Source organism: Lutra lutra, chromosome 3 (assembly GCF_902655055.1).
Source record: "Lutra lutra chromosome 3, mLutLut1.2, whole genome shotgun sequence".
Lineage (NCBI taxonomy): Eukaryota > Metazoa > Chordata > Mammalia > Carnivora > Mustelidae > Lutra > Lutra lutra.
In genome coordinates, this window is record NC_062280.1 from 63,812,557 (window position 1) to 63,831,267 (window position 18,711).

Genomic DNA, 18,711 nt, shown 5'->3' on the forward strand with positions numbered 1-18,711 from the left:
ACTGAAGCATGGGACTCTTGATTTCAGCTCAGGTCATGATCTCAGGGTCACGAGATGCACCTGTCTCTGGCTCCTTGGTCGGCAGGAGAGTCTGCTTGAGATTCTCTCTCTCTTCCTCTCTTTTCCTTCTCCGCTCCCCACCCCCGACACCAGTCCTGTGGTCTTGTGCATGGGTGCTCTCTCTCTCAAATAAATAAATAAATCTTAAAACATATTTTGGTTTCAACTACAAGAAGTAATGTGTTCACAAAATTATTACGCTGAATTAGCATTTATTGACTACAACACATAAGATTTATCTCTACCATCTTTATTTAAAAATCTGAACTTAACACTTCCCAGCTTCTAAAGTGAAAACTTAATGAAAAAAAAATTTGATTCCTTTTACTTTTCATCAGCATTCGCTTTTAGTGCAATTCAATGAACCTTTCTCATTTAAAATTCTTTGTGACGGTGCTTCTGATAGTTCCACTCTCCAGGTTATGTTGCCTCTCTGATCACCTAATCACCTTCTGTCTTAATCTCAAAACATGCTCACAAACCTCAGCTTCTCTCTCTTCGGGAAACTCATTTCTGTGAAATGAGGTGATGGAAAGACTGGTTTATTCTATTTTGCATATTTACATTTTCTTACAATTGCATATCCCTTTAGAAATCAGAAAAAATATATTCTCATTTTGAATTTAAAACAATTTGACAAAATATTTAGGAAGAACAAAGAAAAGAAATTTGGAACATATATGTGATAGATTCAATATTAAAATTAAAAAAAATCAATAAGATGTTTTCAAACTATGACTTCCCCTAAACAACTTCTATATGTATCCAAAACCTATAGGGAAAAAAAAATACAAAATAAAAAAGTCAAGTTCCATATATTATTATTTTGGAATGTTGTAAATAAAAAAGCATAAAAATAATAGTTCTCGTTTTAAAAATAAACTCAATTTCAATGAGTCAGGGAGTCAGGGTAACTTTGCAACTTCTCCATTAAAAAATAAAAATGAGTCTTTTTTTTTTTCTTTTTACATTAAAATTGGCTCAGAGTCAGGACACACCAACATGTAATACGTCAACCCACTGTGAATGGCTTGAAAAGCTGTATAGTAATATCACCAAACACAGCGGAGAGTGAACTAAGAGAAGCCATGGTCTGCCCTTTTATTTTCCAATGCTGAACATAAAAATTAAGCAAATCACAGTAGTGACAACACAGACTACATAGATTCAGAAAAAGAGGTAGGAGAAGCTAAAACTATTCTTTTCCAGGTTTCCCCTGTTTCCATATCAAACAAAATAAACTTCAATTATGTTTAGAACAAAGGGGATGCCTTTTACCCTTAGTTATTCGGCCACAGTATAAGAACATTCCTTACCAGAAATCTATGTATTTTAAAAAGACCTTAGTGGCCTTCTAGAAACTATCACCTCCATCTGAGAAATAAGGCAGTGAGTGCAGTTTCCCCCTGGGTTTAGGACACTGCTCAATACTTCTGGAAACCATACAGGGGAGCAGAAGATGACTTCCCTCAAAGATTTTCAGTATACACACACCTGGTCTTTTGGAGAAAAGATGGCAAAAGAAATGGTGTTTTTGTACACCCTACATTTCCACTGGAGGTGTCACCTCTTTCAGGAATTATATGACAAATTCGGGTAAGCAGATGTCACGAACTCTGACGTCCAACCCCCAATTCCACTATTTCTATATCCCCTTTTCCTTCTTTGTTTTCCCCTCACTCTCTATTCATGCACACCCTCAAACCCGCATTCTGATTCACTGAAGTATATACAAACAGCAGGCCTGGTGGGTGATTCGTGTCACTGGTACGATGGTGGGGAGGTACTTCCCAGGTTAGGCTAAAGTGAAGGAAGACACTAAGCATCTGCTCACAATCCCGGTCTTGGAAAGTAAGCCAGAGACTCAGATCAGATTCCATCATCATCCTCTAGGTTGGAGGGTATAGGGGAAGTCACTCCCTCCTATCTGGATGATGGGAATAAATAATGTGTACAAACTGTTCGAGGAGAATTCTACAATATCTACCAAAACCCTTAAGTATGTTAATTCATTTTTAATGCCAAATAACCTCCCTTCTAGGATTTATCCAAAAGCAATAATCTCAGATGTCTTCAAACATTTATGAAAGTATTCACTGCAATGTTTTCATAATATTGAAAAACTATAATTTAACCTAAAAGCCTAATCGGGTTTCACTAAATAAAAAATGAACATATAATGAAAAACTGAGTGGCATTTAAAGAATGCTTTTAAAGACTACGTAATGAATTATAAAAACCTTATAATGGATATCTAATGTGTGTGTCACACGCACATATTCCTGTATATTCATCTCAATTTGTTAAATGTACAGAAAATCCGAAATTAAATGTACAGTATCTTTAATGAAGGTTATTCACAGCTGAGGGATCAGGGGTTATTTTTATTACTTTCTTTGTACTTTTCTTTATTTTTCAAATTTTTATAATGAAGATGTCATGCACTTTTGTCCAAAAAAGTACCTTGAAAAGTGCATTTAAGTTTATTTGACTTGAATCTAATAAATGTAATAAAATCAGTCAATATTTATTCTTTTATGTTTAATTTAAAATTTTAAAAAATATTGTCATATTTCCACTTGTTAATATTACTATGACTGCACTTTCTTTTGAGTATTGCACATAAAGATATTTTAGTGTTCTCATGACTATTTTGCCCAGCTACCATTAACCTCAATATTAGATGATACTGACACAACTACTGAAAACAAAAAGTGAAGGCAATATCCTTGTATCTAGGATTTCTCACAGTTAAAATAGGTATAAAGATATTTATTATGAATTCCCTTCTTATCTGTTCTCCATGCATGTATGCATGTACTATCTATCTACCTATCTACCTATCATCTATTTTTCCTCATACATTCTTCCAGTCAAGGCACTTTCAACTTCTAATTTATGACTTCTAATTGTCTTATCCCATGTGTTTATCATCCCCTGTTTCCCAAATTCCCATTGCAATGAAAATAATGATGGAGACTAAAGTTTCACAATGTCACTGAAAACCAGAGAAGACACTAAAGAGTTTTCATAAATCTGAGCAAGAAAGAGCAGATAGGATTATCCTAGTAAGGAGATTAGCAGGTGCCACAGCCTACACACTCATCTGAGAAAGTTAGAACATAGGAAAAATATTTCTGTCCAGCAGAAAAGTAAGCGAGTTGGCCCATGGATGAAGATCAGAAAACAAGTTGACTAAGGTTATCTACCCAACAATGTTGCAGGTCACATTTCCACACTTCCTCCCCTATATCCAACTGCGAAGCAGTGGGATTTATCCCCAGTCTAAACCAAAACATTAATCTTTGAATTAATCGACATAAGACCCCTAGGGTGTTTATTTTCGTTTTTACAAGAAGCAGGGAAGATCAAGGGAAAGAAGGCCTTTTTTTTTTTTTTTTTTTTTTTTAAATATACTACCTTTTTCTCAGGTGTTTTTGATTTTTTTTTCTATTTCCATTTTAATCACACTAGTTTTTCACTGAATAATTCCTCAAATTATATTGGAAATTTAAGTGGGTATAAATTTTAAAGCAGCCTATCAAAACCTGCTATCTGTGAATGCTGGCCCATGCGATATGAAATAATATGCCACCAAGGAGTTCTGTGGCTAAATTTCAAAAATACTAGAGTAGAAAACAAACTTAGACAAATTTCTCTGCCACTAGACTACTAGAGACTATACATTTAAGAGTCTGACAGAGTTGATATATGGCAGACCCTGAATCCGAGAGATCACAGAACTCATGCTGTTGTTGTTTTATTCTGAGAAAGTTAGAAATGATAAATTATGAAATTATTTCAAACACACAGAAAAGTATAGGAAGTAATAGATTTAACAAACTTTCTCAGTTTCCCGTATTTGCTTTGGACCTTTAACTTTTTGTTTTTTGAGGAAATAAAAATATTCAGTTACAGTTGAACCCCCATCACCATCTCAGGTCAATTATCTCACTTCCTCACTCATTTCCTAAGGATAACCTCAAACTGGTACAGAACCCTTTGTATTTCACACGTTAATTTCTCCTCCATTCTTCAGAAGACGGGTTTGGAAACACTGTTTAAATGACAAAATGGAACAACTGTTTGATGCTAAAATGGTGACACTGAATCTATTTAATTTTACTAATTACCCTTATACCAGTGGTTTTGCTAGATTCTCTTACTACCCCTGGTATTTTGGTAGATTATTTAGGATTTCTTTCCAATTTTAATAGTAAAATTATATAATTTCGTGTATATATGTGTATTTATGTATGCATGTGCTGCCGAAGCGAGCACATTATTTAGGATTTTCTATGATGGCGGACTTGCCTTGCATTTTCCTTACCCATATCCTAAAATAGACAACCAGACACATACACATCACCCACACACAAAAACTTGCAGGCCTTCCCCTCCCTCTGGGGAGGATTTGTTTGGGAAACAAACATACATACAGGCAGATGCAACCCTAAACAACAGCAACATGGTCTTTAATTCATAAATATTGATAGATAATTAAAGATGAATTAGTAATCAAGGACTACCAAACATAAAACTGAAGGACTGAGATGACCAGACCAAACTAACTCTAGAAGAAAGAAAAGATTTAGCAAACATAGGGGAATATTAAGAAGTTAAGGGGTGCCTGGGTGGCTCAGTGGGTTAAAGCCTCTGCCTTCAGCTCAGGTCATGATCTCAGGGTCCTGGGAACGAGCCCCGCATCCTTCTCTCTGCTCAGTGGGGAGCCTGCTCTTCTTCCTCTCTCTCTGTTAGTCTCTCTGCCTACTTGTGATCTCTGTCTGTCAAATAAATAAAAATCTTAAAATAAAAAAAGTTAAAATTAGTATTCTCGGAGAAATTTGAGAAGATAATCTCTTACTGAAAAGAATAGGCTATCAAAAGAAAAAGGATAATAAAATAAAAAATAAAAATTCTTGGTAATCGCAGGCATCAAAATAAAAATTTCAATAGAATATTTGTTGAAAAGACATAGAAGTCAGAATTTTAGTTACCTTTCAAAAAAAGTACTTTACTATAAGTGAGAATTCTCAGGTGTGTGAGAATTGGTATGTGTGATGGTCACACAAATATATGTAAATGAAAAAAATTCATAGCATTCTGTACTTTAGATTTGTGCCAATACAGTAGAGCAAAAGAACAAAGAAAAACTCAAAACAAAATTCAGGAGATGTGGAATACTTTAGGGCATCCCAGCATCAGTCTCAAAAGAGAGGGCAAGAAACGGAAGAGAGAAAATAATACAAAAAAGTAATAAAAGAAAGTTAATCGACAGTCATCAGGCTGAAAAGTATGAAAGAGGTTCAATTAAAAAGATGATTCTAGTGAAAATTTAGAACTCCAATAATAGAGACAAGGTTTTGAAAAAATCTATATATTAGACCCATAATCTATGTAATAGAGTAAACTGGAGACAATTTGAAATGTTTTTTGTTACTATCTCTGTTTCAAAGGCCTAATGTATCACACTGCAACCTTCCATAGGGTAAGAAATGTCTTCTCTTTCTCTCTTAGATGAATGTGGAACATTTTTTTAGGCGCCTCCTATGGCTGGCTTGCTGAATGTGCGATTGCCAATAATATTAAATATCACTGACTCTGACACCAATTCTTCCACAATTAGGTTTAGAAATTGGCATTACATCATACTAATATCAAGAACCCATAGCATGGAATATTAACAAGTATTATTCCCTACTATTTTCTTAAAGACTATATTTTAAAAGCTTATGTTAGGTAATAGTAAGAAGGCAGCTAAGTGTCACTTGTCACTATTGCTGCAAAAATGCATTTGTCAAAATAAAGGTATATTCCATGATGTTTCTCAACTACAGTGTATAAAAGAATCATCCATGTAACTAAAAATAAATAAATAAATAATATAGCTGCCAGGGCTTACCCAAGTAATGCTGAAACAAACTTTTAGGGGGAGGGCCTAAGCCTATCTACTTTTAAAAAGCATAAATTATTGATGTGAACCTCCTTTTAAAAACCATTTTAAAGCAACAAATGCACTCAAGTGAAAACATCTGATGAATACATACAACTTAATGACCAGGTTTTATTACTTAATAAGAGAAAACTAAAGGTGTACAAAACTTTTTCAATTTTGTTTTATTTTCTTCAAAATAAATACTCTTCAGTAGGAATATAAAATATCAAGGTTTAAAATCTTCTTTTAAAATTGAAAGGATAAACATAAATTCCACCCAAGAAAAGCACGACACACACATATATGTATGTGTGTGTATATATATATTATGTTGCGTATACATATGTATATATATGTGCACACATACAATATGTGTGGCTAATATTACTCAGCCATCAAAAAGAATAAAATCTTGTCATTTGTAAGGATGACGTGGGCAGAGCTAGAGGGTATTATGTTAAGCAAAATAAGTTAGTCAGAGAAAGACAAATACCAAATGATATCACTCATATGCGGAATTTAAGAAACAATGCAGATGAACATAAGGAAAGGGAAGGAAAAATAATCTAAGATAAAAACAGAGAGGGAAGCAAACCATAAGAGACTCAACTACAGAAAACTGAGGGTTGCTGGAGGGAAGGTGGGTGAGTAACTGGGTGATAGGCATTAAGGTGGGCATGTGATGTAATAAGCACTGGGTGTTATATAAGACTGAGGAATCACTAAATTCTGCCCCTGAAAATAATAGTACATGATATGTTAACTAAGTTGAATTTAAATAATTTTTTTTTAAAGAAAAGCACCACTTATTTTGAACTCTGAATCTGTTATATTCAGTTAAAGAAAGAAAAGTTGAAATGAAGAGAAACGGGGAAGAATGAGAAATGACACTGAACGATGGAAGGAAGATGATAAACCAAATAAGGAAAGAGAGCTTAATAGGAAAGAAAGGGATGTGGATTAACAAAAATATCCTCGATCCCTTAAAATCCAAGACAATGAAAAAGCAAATTCTTCAACATGTTAATTTTTACCCAACAAATCTGTCAAATTTCTCAGATTTACTCAAAATTCTCAACATTTTAAGTCTCATTCATGTTGTTCACATTACTTCGACCCTATTAGGCCTAGGAACCCCATTTTTGTATCATTTATTCTCTCCACTTTCATTTGAGGCATGTAGCGCTCCTCGTTGGAATGCCCCCTGTACTCACTCATCCTTCCAACTGGTCAGCTCTTATGTGACCTCAGATAATCTGCGAACAATAAGCAAGGAGAAGGAGGACATCTTCCTGCTATAAAATCGCCAGTAGCTACATCTAGTTTTTCAAGTATTTATTTTAAAAAGCCAATCTTCCATGGTGACTATAGTCAATAATACTGTATGAAATATTTGAAAGTTGCTAAGAGAATAAATTTTCAAAGTCCTCATCAGAAGAAAAAAATGAAGAAAATTTGTAACTCTGTATGATGTCAGATGGTAACTACTTACTGTAGTGATCATTTTGCAATAAATATCAATTCATTATGTTATATACCTGGAAGTTACATAATATTACATGCCAAATATACTTCAATTTTGGAAGGGAATAAATGACAACATTGCAAAAAAAAAAGATAAAGATATTAAAAGAAACATGTTTATTTTATTCATTTAAGAACTAAAGGTATGTATTACTTTATGAATACTATTTAGGAGTGTATACATTTAAAAAAAAATGAGTTTTTAGTTTAGTTTCTGCAAGACATTGGAAATATGGCTCAATTTCCAAAATGTAAAATAGATAAAATCCTTTAAATAGTTAACATACACCATGAAGTACACTAGTAGTCAATACAGAAAAATCCAAACTGGTTCTAGTAGTTCACAGATAAGTAATCATCTTGACCTTGAAAATCACAATCCCTATTCTACCTTTTATAGCTATTGACTAGTTTTTGACTATTTTGACTAGTATTTGACTATTGACTACCTTTTATAGCTATTTTCCTAGTTTGAAAAACGGTGTTAGGGGCGCCTGGGTGGCTCAGTGGTTAAAGCCTCTGCCTTCGGCTCAGGTCATGATCCCAGGGTCCTGGGATCTAGCCTCACATCAGGCTCTCTGCTCAGCAGGGAGCCTGCCTCCTCCTCCTCTCTCTCTCTGCCTGCCTTTCTGCCTACTTGTGATCTGTCAAATAAATAAAAATCTTAAAAAAAAAACCCAAAAACGGTGTTAATAATCACTGCCTCTGGGCACCTGGGTGGCTCAGTGGGTTAAGCCTCTGCCTTTGGCTCAGGTAATGATCTCAGGGTCCTGGGATGGAGCCCTGCTCAGTCTCTCTGCTCATCGGGGAGCCTGCTTTCCCCAACACCCTGCCTGCCTCTCTGCCTACTTGTGATCCCTCTCTCTGTCAAATAAATAAGTAAAATCTTTAAAAAAAATAATCACTGCCTCAAAGAATAGTTAGTACTGGGATGGTTAAGTACTGTGTAAATACTTAGTAGAGTTTTCCACATTTCATGAAAAAAAATGGTGCTGTTAATAGTATTAACTTGTTTCATTTGAATTCCTTACTTTGGACAATTTTTTTTCATGCATCTATAATTAAGATATATTAATTCATTACTCTTGAGGATACTTCAATTTATAGGAATTACTAGCCTTCTAAACATGAAACATATTTCACACATAGGTATAACAGAAGCAGAGTTTTGGTTTAAGGTAGTGATTCAAGTGCAAGTTCTGGAGTTAGAAAGCCTAGAGTTTGAATCCTTGGGTTTGCCATTTACTAGCAATGTATGTGACCTTGGCTATCCAAGTTATATATCCACTCTAAGCCTAAAATCATTGAAACATTTATAATAGAAGTAGTTACTTTGTAAAACATAATGTTAGACATTACAAGCAGCCCTAGAATAAATATTGATTGCTCAAAGGTTTAGATTGCTGCTATTTCCTTTATTAATGAAAGTCCCATTAATTTGTCTTTGTTGCCTTAAACTAAAAAAAACTTGGAAAATATATTTTTTAATTAGACAAAGTTATGTGGCTCAAGAGATATATCAGTAAGATTTTTTTCTTTCTTCTTTTTTAAAAATTGAATTGGTATTTCTGAACAAGCTCAGAAAGAAATGAATTCTGCCACTTGGTTCACCATCTGAGAAACATTAAATATTATTAATGGATTCTGTGAACAGAATACAAGAATGATCCCTTCCTCCAAGCAAGAAATATCACAGGTAGTCTCTCTAGAGTTCTAGGGACTCTGGGTGTCTGCTATGATTCAGAATAGACTATTATTCTGTCTTCTTGGAGTCAAATATCAGGAGCCGCCTCCAGGAAGCAGCTTTGAGGGATTCCTTTAGTCCTCATTGTCCTATGAAGCCTTTCACATAGGGATAACCCCTGAGAGTGAGACTGGGGTGGGTTCCCCTACATACTTGGAAATCTCCCAAAAATCACCTAGTGAACCCCAAAACCAATTCTTCCCTAAAGGACTGAAAGGAGAAGATATGGGCTGTGCGCATTATCTTGTGCTGGCAAAGGTCCCAGTGGCCTCTATCACCTTCTTGGCCCCATGGCACTTACCTAATACTGGAACAGTAAATTGCAGTTCCCAAAAGATTTATTAATGTCAGAGTGTCAACTCTATTGTGGTTCAGATAGAATATGTGTGTATTATGTCCATATAATTTTGTAATAGGAATTATGCTTTGGTAATGATTATTATTAGCATGCTTTGTCTTAATATGAATTCTACATTTAAAGAATGGAGTTAATTATTCTCTTAAAAATATTTCCCATAGGGGCACCTGGGTGGCTTAATCAGTTAAGCATCTGTCTTCAGCTCAGGTCATGATCTCAAGATTGCTTGGCGGGCAGTCAGCTTCTCCTTCTCTCTCTGCCCCTCTCCTGACTCATGCTTCCTCTCTCTCTCTCTCAAATAAATAAGTGGAAATCTTAAAAATAATAAAATAAATAAAAATATTTCCCAGAAAATTCTTTTAGCAGTAAGTTTTATTTGATAACTTTCAACATTCCTTGTAGAAAGCAAATAATATTTGAATGTCTTGTTTAACTGTGACTAGAAAGATTAAGAGGATATTTCCATATGTCAAGGAGAATAATCACACATTCATGACTCTATAATAATCTCAGACTCTGTTTTATATCCTGTCACTGAATCTCTTACCTATAGATAACTTAAATTCTATGTATATAAAATTAAAATTGGTCCAAAAAACCATTTTGAAGATCTTCCAAAATCTGAATCAAATTAGGTCAGATCTAAATTATTTAAGGCAGTGGACCAATGTAAAAATAAGTAAAATAGAATGTATGTTGACTGTTGTCAAATGAAAAACTGCTTTGAAAATATCACTTCTCTGGGAACTGATAGTGATATTTTCCCACAGGTAAAATATTGGCTGGAGTACAATTAATTTTTAAAGTATTCTCAAGGCACCATAGAATCTATACATGAGTATTTTCAAAAGCACTGTAAAATGAATCATAGCTAATATCAGTAGTGATAACTCATGTTGATAATATGTTCCCTTTTTTTAAAAGCTCTTATTTATTTACTGAGAGAGAGAGAGAGAGAGGACTGTGCAGGTGTGTGTGTGTATGCACGTGTGCATGCAAGGGAAAGGGAGGAGGGGGAGGGGCTGAGGGACAGTGAGAGAAAAAATCTGAAGCAGGCTCTGGGCTGAGTGTGGAGCCCGACCTGGGGTTCGTTCTCATGACCCTGAGATCATGACCTGAGCTGAAATCAAGAGTGGGATGCTTAACCGACTAAGCCACCCAGATGCCCCAATAATATGTTCTCTTGATATCATGAGAACAGTACTTTCTCTGTATAGTCTTTCTCCCTCAAACTCATAGTTTTGATCTAATAATGAAAAAAATCAGAAAAATCCCAATTCGGGGTCATTCTATAAAATACCTTGACCAATGTTCCTTCAAATTGTCAAGGTCATCAAAAACAAGGGAGGTCTGAGAAACTACCCCAGCCTAATGATGACTAAGGACAGAGTGATCATTAAATGTAATGTGCTATCCTGGATGTAACACCTTGGAGGAGAAAAAAAAGAAAGTGGGGGAAAAATTGAAGAAATCTGAATCAAGAAAGGACATTAGTTAACAATAATGTATCATGATGGTTTCATTACTTGTGACAAATGTACCATACTAATGTAAAGTGTTAACAGGGGAACTGGAGAGGGACTCCATGAGAACTTTCCACACTGCCTTGCACCATTTTTCCATAAATCTATTTTAAGATAAAAAGCATACATAAAAAAAGAAATTATAGACATAGAATTACACTAATATTAGGTAATGTTAACAGTGTTCCAGCAAATTTGAATTGATTAAATAAATATATTGCCATTATCTATAATGTACCTAAGTGATAGCCTAATTAAAATGGGTTATAATTAATATATAAAAATAATATTTTATATCATATCAAATAACATCACTTTGATCGATAAGATCAACTTTTTAAAGTTATTATGCTTGGGAGGATAATTTTCTATAAATGTAGTCTCTTGGGTAAAAAATGAGCTTACAACCTATAAACATAGAAATAGACTGGAGTCACAATGTCTGAGTCCTAATTATACTTGAGAGTCATTATGACTAAGTAGGCCAAAAAATAGATCTGCAAGGGGCTCTGTGTGCATTCCCTTTTAGAAAAATGGTAACTTAACTTACTTGGTAGTGTTAAGCACACTATTTTTTAAGTTGTTAAATTAAGACTTCATCATATATCGATCTCAATGATTCTGTTAAGATACAAAAGGCTCTCTTTTGATTTCTGTGTTACTTTAGGAACTGTGGGGTAACAGTGAGATGAAAGAAATCCATTTGACTCAGAAATTCTCCTTTTACTGATGTGTGAACACTTGATAATATGACCCAAACAAAGCAACAGACACCTCCACTCTGGCTGTCAGGGGTTCATGTATCCATTTCTTATAACCACAAAGGCCTCTTTGGCTACCATGGTGGTTTAAAAACTCCTTCTATTTGTTCAGTGACATCCCCTTCACACTGTTCCCATTCTGAAAATCTAAAATCCCATGATGAAAAAGAAAGACATCCTCAGGAATGATGGAAGAGGCAATGTTTACTTCCAGTATAAACTGTTACGCTCAATGCTCTCTTCCATGAGAACTGAAAAACTTCCAGATGAGTCTTCCCAGCCTCAGTGCAGGAGAGGAATATCAAGATCGTACAAATCCTCTGTGTCAACAAGGAAGAGAACGCTGACACATCTGAAGACAACCAGAAGTGCACTTGAGTCATCCAGTGTCTCTGCTATTTACAGAAGAAAATGAACTCTGCTAGAAGACTAAATCTGAAGCATATATGGAAAAGATAATAATTAAGCCAGATTTGAGTCCATTCCTATCTGCTCCCTGAACTGTAATTAAAAAAAAAAAAAAAAACTCTCAATAGTTTTTCATTTTACTGATATTTGAATACTCGACAGCATCACTGGAGGAAAGCAGAGACAGATACCCCTTGGCTGTAAGGAATATAGTTGACAGTCTGGTTCTATCCTTGGCAGGATGACCCTAGCATTTCTGTTGCAAACCAAGATTTTTTTTTTTTTTTCAAGAATAAATGCTACATTACATCAAACACCAAGGCAATAGGCATAAACTGGGACTGTTCTGGGCAAGCCTAGATATACACTCATCTTATTTTGAGAAGTCCTAGGAAAACCTACCGAATAGGACCTAAGACCCTGGCTTTGCTTTGTAATACTTCTTTGTATGGGAACATAGATAACTAATTGTCTTGATCATTATTCTTTACCAAGGTCTGCCACAGTAACTGTCTGCTTTTCCGAAAGCCAGATTTTATGGCTCACAGAAGCACTAAAATAAACATAAGCAGAACTTAAAACTTAAATCTTAAGGATTGGGGCGCCTGGGTGGAGCAGTTGGTTAAGCGTCTGACTCTTGATTTCAGCTCAGGTCATGATCTCAGGGTCCTGGGATCCAGCCCCATGGTGGGCTCTGCACTCAGTGGACAGTTTGCTGAAGATTCCCTCTCCCTCTCCCTTTGCCCCCTACCATGTGCACACGTGTGCGCTCTTTCTCTCTCTCTCTCAGATAAATAAATAAATCTTTAAAAAAAATCTTAGGATTTAATCATAGTGACATCACTACTGTTGGAAATCCTGTGCCTTGATTAAATGACATCCTAGTGAGCTGCAGAGCCTGGGACCTCAAATAACTGAAGATTCCTAACTTTAGGCTGAAGGCTGGAAGCACCAAGAGTCATATCCAAATACTGTTTGGCATTGCATTTAATCTGCAATAAAAGAGCTGTGAAACTCTTTGACTAATTTTCTTAATCTGCTGTCTCAAAATTTGTCTTACTTTGGTCAAAATGAATACACAATTTTCTAGCTGCGATTTTGGCAAACCCTCCAACACTTCGTGAATATCAGTTTACCATTTGAGAAAACTGTATAAATTTTCAAATTGCTGACTTTTCTAACGTTTTACCTTACCCTTTGCCCAGTCTAGGTGCAGTAAGACCAATGATTATAATCCATTATTCTCAGGGATTTAAGTGATGGCTATTTTAGTTACTCTGTTACCTGAAATTTAAAAATGAACCAAAATTTTTACATTTAAGTAGGCAGGAAGAAGACCTGAATTAAGACAGCCTTTAGGAATCTCCATACAATCCTTTATTTCCTCAATATAATATCTCCATTTGATTTTAACTTTATAGAGTTACTTACAATGTCATCAGAAATAAACAGGAAAACATGAACCCTATCAATGAAGTGCCTATCAATGAAGTGCCTATCTTCACAATGGATGTATCCTGTCCATTTCACTAGAAAGCTAGTTTGAACAAAGATAACTCTCCCCAAGCCCCCAGATCCTGGTAACCCATAGCTCCTCCTCACAGAATTTAAGGAGCTTTCCTTGACAAGGTGGGCCGGGTGCATTTATCTGTGTCACCATAAAATTATGGCCCATAAATAGATAGCTTTACTTAACTATTAGAATTAGATGTTTCTGGGAACTTCTAAAATTATAAGATCCTAGAGAGCAGAGTGTCCTTAGCTTGTAATTGTGCTTTGAAAAAAAGGAGACCTGCCACTTGATTTTTCTGAATGATAATATATTCTCATGATAAATATTACATATATTATTCTGATGATATTCTGACAATCCAGAATACTAAAGGGAGTAAAAGCTCTCTTCTAGCGTGAGGGAGCTCTATGTTTTCATCCCAGTGCTGCTCGCATGGTTTGTTTAGTTTGGAGCACTCATTGGACTATATGTTTAGGATACATGTATTTTTATGTAAGTATTGTACTTCATGAAAAGTTTAAAAAGATGAATGTGAAATTTAAAAAATTTTGCAGAAAAGGCAAACTGAGAGAATTCATCATTGCACTAAATATATAATAAACTTTTTAGGCAGAAGGAAAAGATCTTAAGAGCAGAAGGGAAGCACAGAAAAAAATGAACATCAGATTGGATGTGTCTGTGTATATAAAAAGTTTACTCAACAAAAGAGAACAAGGACTACATGAAACATTAATGATATCTTATGGATTTTAAGACTATATAGAATAAAATGCATAAATGAATTCCAGCTTGTATGTTTTCTTAAATACATCAGTTTGTATACAAAAACAAGATATCCTTTAATTTTATTTGATTTTCAATTATTTCAGTCTATCACATTGAGTGGTTTTATTAAGAAGTAATTGTTCTCAGATTTTTTTTAAGTGTAGGTGGAATTTTTATCTTTATGCAGAAAATACTATTCATGAAGACCCTTAGAGTGTACTGTTGTGAAATACTACTTCTTTTCAAAGTAGTCTTATTTTGAAAGATCCTTCACTAACTGAAAATTAGGGAATACATTTTAAATGACCAGCCATCAGTTGAATCATTTGTAATATTATTATCTGTATTAAACAGAATTAATGGAATATGCTTGGAAACTTTTCTTTATTAAGCTACTGAAGACTAAAGCAAGAAGACTGAAATATTTTCACTTTCTAATTGTTCTAATTACTAAATTAAAATGAAGATACTCCTAATTTTAAGATCATCGCTCAGTAGGATGTACAAATAATGATTGCTACATGTGTGAAGTCATGTGATGCTAACATTCCTTTAATATGTTCATTCCACTTTATTAACTCTTCAAAAGATATTTTAAAAATGATTACTAAGTGCCAGACACAATACCAGGTGCTGGGGACACAAACAAGGCAGCCTTTGTTCTTGTTCTCTGGGACCCCCTAGTCCATTGGGAAATATGGGCAAGTAAACAATTGCAATCCACCATCACACAAAAGTAATGAGAATATACAGGAAAGGCACCAGACTTGGGCTTCGGGAGGAAGACTTAGGTCAGAAAGGGAAGATGAGTAGAAGTCAGGTGGTCTGTACTATGACTCACATCTTTGATAAATCCTCTCCCTTGACGCTCTTCATTCACAAGATTATTTAGTAAGTGTTTGCTGTGGTCCAGAAGCTGTCTTTGTCATTTTCTAGGTTCACCCCACCTTCTTGTCTCCACCGCTCTCAGCTTTTCTAAACAATAAAAAATTATTTTTGACATTGTACTTCCATGGAATTTAAAATGTATAACTTCATAAACTTTTTAGACTCTATCCTACATGTACCTAAACTAGTCTAATCTAAAAGTTAAAAAGTTTGCAAAAGCTTGTAAAGAGTAAATCATGATTTAGCTACATTTTAGATAATATCAACCAAATTTCCTGCTGTGAAACTCTAGATTTTTCCAAACCTCAGGTCTGGAGTTAAATTCCACAGATCATAGCCAATTATCATCATTGGCCATACAAGTCCTATCTCTATTATTATTTTCTCCTTTAGCTGCCCCATATCCCATTCCCTGCCATTCTAGCCCCTTCCCATTCTCATCCTTAGGCAACCATTCTAACATGTTTACTCTGTCTTTTTGTATTATGTTTTCTTAAAAACTGAGTATTAACTTGGATGATGTAGCTTAAATTTACATATATTTCATGTTGTATGACTCATTTTATTTTTTTATGACTAAGCACTATGGTTTTAAAGATCCATCCAGTCTACTATAAATAATTCGAGTTTGTATTTCTAACTACTGCGTAATGTTCCAATGTATATTATCAGACATGTTATTTATTTGCTTTTAGAACACCTGGGTGCTATACACAAAGATAAACTCAAAATGGATAAAAGACCTCAATGTGAGGCAGGAACCTATCAAAAGCCTAGAGGAGAACATAGGTAGTAACCTCTTCAACATCAGCCACAGCAACTTCTTTCAAGATATTTCTCCAAAGGCAAAGGAAACAAAAGCGAAAATGAACTTTTGGGACTTCATCAAGATCAAAAGTTTATGCACAGCAAAGGAAACAGTCAACAAAACAAAGAGGCAACCCACGGAATGGGAGAAGATATTCGCAAATGACACTACAGACAAAAGGCTGATATCCAAGATCTATAAAGAACTCCCCAAACTCAACACACACAAAACAGATAATCATGTCAAAAAATGGGCAGAAGACATGAACAGACACTTCTCCAAAGAAGATATACAAATGACTAACAGGCACATGAAAAAATGTTCATCATCATTAGCCATCAGGGAGATTCAAATCAAAACCACATTGAGATACCACCTTACACCAGTCAGAATGGCCAAAATCAACAAGACAGTAAACAACAAGTATTGGAGAGGATGTGAAGAAAGGGGAACCCTCTTATGCTATTGGTGGGAATGCAAGTTGGTGCAGCCACTTCAGAAAACAGTGTAGAGATTCCTTAAGAAATTAAAAATAGAGCTTCCCTATGACCCTGCAATTGCACTACTGGGTATTTACCCCAAAGATACAGATGTAGTGAAAAGAAGGGCCATCTGTACCTCAATGTTCATAGCAGCAATGGACACAGTGGCCAAACTGTGGAAAGAACCAAGATGCCCTTCAACAGACAAATGGAGAAAGAAGATATGGTCCATATATACAATGGAGTATTATGCCTCCATCAGAAAGGATGAGTATCACTTTTGTATCAACATGGATGGGGCTGGAGGAGATTATGCTGAGTGAAATAAGTCAAGCAGAGAAAGTCAATCATCATATGGCTTCATTTACTTGTGGAGCATAAGGAATAACATAGAGGATATTGGGAGATGGAGTGGAGAAGTGAGTTGGGGGAAATCGGAGGGGAAGACAAACCATGAGAGACTGTGGACTCTGAGAAACAAACTGAGGGTTTTGGAGGGGAGGTTGGTGGGGGTTGGGTGAGCCTAGTGGTGGATATTAAGGAGAGCATGTATTGCATGGAGCACTGGGTGTGGAGCAGAAACAATGAATGCTGGAAAGAAATAAAATAAAATAAAACAGGGAAAAAAAAAAAAAGAACACCTGGGTGCTATCTAGGCCCCTTATCCCTCCCGCAACCCAGAGACAGATCCAGGTTTTATGGGCCTGCAGCTTACACCATTTTTTACCAGGGGAGATTGAGAATAAAATGCATATTACAAACAAAAATTAGGTACAAAAATGAATATTAAAAGCGAGTTCAGAAATTAAATGGATTTCCATTTTTAAAAAAACTAAACAATATCAAAAACACCACAAGTTCCAAAATTTAATTAACTCCCCAGCACACTTACTCCTGTCTTTCCATTTATGGCTTCATTCTCACTGATCATCTCTTCATCTCTTCATCTCTTCACAGGGCAATGGTTTTGTAATAGAGGGATAGAGGCAATCTTATCTTTCCTTTGGCAAAACTAGTTGAAATACAGGCATGTGTGTGTGTTTATTACTGATAGTTGAGCAAATTTCTTTGAGCTCTACAACTCATTATTGGTAATAGCATATAAATTTTTAAAATTACTGTCACATTTGGTAAAACCTCCTGTTAAGTTCCTTTCATAGATGAGCTGTAAGGTAACAAAGCATTTCAAAAGTCCCTGTTCAATGGATAATCTTAAATACTCTGAGACTTTGACAATACTTCAACCACTGTCAGCAATGTCGTCTAAATAGCAATGCATGATAAGTTTTATGTTATCTCACACATTGGGTATTTCATGGCAAACGAGCATAAAATTTAATCTTTTTTTTTCTCAACATATCTATATGCTTTACTCTCCTTCTTTCACTGAACTACCAAATAATCTAAGAATCTACTTAATACTTCTATAAGAAATACCCCTCTTCCTCTTAGTGAAAAACACTGTTTCTCACTTTGAGCTTCTGATATAACAAAACATTTTGTTACTTTCATTACTCAATGTTAATATAATTTGATGATTTCCTTGCTTCTTATAATTTTTTATATTCCACTAATCTCGTATCTGAATTTTCTCTCAGTATTTTAATACAAAAAGCTAAAGATGACAAAGTGCATTTCATTTATGAAACATGCATAAATAATTCATATGTTCAGTAATTTGCAATTTTTAACTTAAAATACTCTTACACACTTTCCAAAATGTAGTTAAACTGTCATTTTTGAGCTTTCTCATGTTCAGGGTTAGAGTCTTGTACCTCATCTATATTTGGTTTTTCTCAACAAAATCTTTAAAGGTGTATTTTATAATTTCATTATACCTAATATGTGTAGCTTGGAAAGCTTTATAATAGGCAGAATATATAGAATACATAGAAAATTCCAAGTTTGGCATTTGTGTTTAAAATATGCCATCTACGAAATG

At 34.9% G+C, this 18,711-nt stretch overlaps 1 protein-coding gene across 1 annotated transcript in view; it reads right to left on the reverse strand.

Moving 5' to 3' along the window:
• LOC125095498 (sodium channel protein type 3 subunit alpha) overlaps positions 1 to 18,711 on the reverse strand; it is a 1,188,574-nt gene that overhangs the window by 1,122,788 nt on the left and 47,075 nt on the right. The gene's annotated exons all lie outside the window — the stretch shown is intronic.